This window comes from Syngnathoides biaculeatus, chromosome 4 (genome assembly GCF_019802595.1).
Source record: "Syngnathoides biaculeatus isolate LvHL_M chromosome 4, ASM1980259v1, whole genome shotgun sequence".
In the NCBI taxonomy this organism is placed as follows: Eukaryota; Metazoa; Chordata; class Actinopteri; order Syngnathiformes; family Syngnathidae; genus Syngnathoides; species Syngnathoides biaculeatus.
Genome location: NC_084643.1, coordinates 18,273,599 through 18,275,577, shown reverse-complemented (window position 1 = coordinate 18,275,577; position 1,979 = coordinate 18,273,599).

The window sequence follows — 1,979 nt, the reverse complement described above, 5'->3', positions numbered from 1 at the left end:
CGCACGTGAATCCCCTTTTCCGTTCTGGGAGCAGAAGGGTGTGTTTTTAACAGCATTCAGCAGCCAATCATAGCGCACCGGTGTGTGTCCTAGAACCGGGAACATTGGATCAGGGCATGTTATGCCAGGAACGTGTGTGGGATTCCGAATTACTGTACGTGTCTGGGACGCCAATCAACAACAGGTTGAACAGGGACTGGGCAGGCAGGTGATTGCAGCGAAAAAAGAAGACTTTTCAGTGAGTGACAAAGTTGAACTGCCAGTTACCAAATCTGAATATAAAAACTGACTTTGAGATGTATTTATTACATCTTGAGCAATGCCAATTGATTAATATTTCCCAATTAACATTCATACAAAAACATTTTCCATCACATGACATTATAATTTTGCATAGTCTCCCAAAAATCTGGGAGCAATGGAACATTATGCTGATAAATTAGTTAATGGTCAACACTAATAACCGAGATGTACTGGATAAAGAGCAAATGCTCATTTGAGGCTTTTGTTTTAGATATTTGGGTAAGAGGTATGTTTAAAGGCTGCAAAAAAAATTGATTAGTAACAACTCTTTAAGATGCAATTAAACATTTTTAATACCACTTCAATAAGTGAAATAAATGACAAGTAAATTTGCAATTTAAATTTGACAAAAGTGTAAAAAAATAACCCTATAAAACTGTGAGCAAAACGTATACCCACATTGAAAAAGAGTAAGACAGTGTCAAATGCTTTTAAGAGATTAGAGAGTTTGCATGAGTTCATAAAGCAGCCCTGTTTGACCTGATAATAATGCATGTTTTTAACCTGAAAATTAAACATTGTTTTGAAACACAAACATAACATGTTCAATAAATTCCCTTATTTGGTTTCCACAGTGGTTATTTGATAGAAATCTTCTGAAATAACGGTGAACTAAAATTGTAACCAGCCATAATGCACAAACTTGTATGTGTGTCTTTTGTTTATTTATTTATTTTTTTAATATGTTGCTGTTAATTATGGATTTTGGTTATAAGCATGCCTGAGGCCAATGGACCCCTTTATTTTTTCCATCGATGGTGTCAAACATGACTATGAGCCTTGAATAAAAACTTAACTTGAACATACTGAAGATTCAAGTCAAAGAGTGGGAAGCAAATGGCAATATTTCTTCCTCCATCCTTCCATCTTCTGTACTGCTTATTTTCACTAGGGTTACGGGTGTGCCGAAAGCTATCCCGGCTGTCTTCTGGCGAGAGGCAGGGTCCAACCCGGGACATATAGTAAATAATTATTTACACTCACATTCACACCTTTGGGAAATTTAGCACTTTCAGTTAACCTACCATGCATATTTTGAGGATGTACCCCCGAGTACGTGGAGAAAATCCATGCATGCATGGGGAGTACATATGAAGTCCACACAAGTGGGGCTTGATTTGAACCTGAGCGCTCCGAACTCAAAAACTAAAACCTTAAAGCTGTGTGGTAGAAGTGCTCACCACTCTCCACTGTACCACTATACATTACTATCCATCCATCCATCCATTTTCTTTTGCCGCTTATCCGCATGAAAGGTCGTGGGGAGTGCTGGAGCCTATCTGAGCTGTCAACAGGCAGGAGGCAGGGTACACCCTGAACTGGATTCCAGCCAATCACAGCGCACATGGAGACAGACACAGTCGCACTCACAATCACACTTAGGGGCAATTCAGAGTGTCCAATTAATGTTGCATGTTTTTGGGATGTGGGAGGAAACCGGAGTCCCCGGAAAAATACCCACGCAGGCACGGGGAGAACATGCAAATTCCACACAGGCGGGGCCCGGATTGAACCCGGGTCCTCAGAACTGTGAGGTCAACGCTTTACCAGGTTCTCCACCATGCTGCATACATTACTATAATAATTGAACTAATTGGTGATTGTTAATGAAGTGCTACTTGTGTGTTTACCACCTACCCCTCGCAGGAGAAAAATTTTTGTTGGCATTTCGGCTC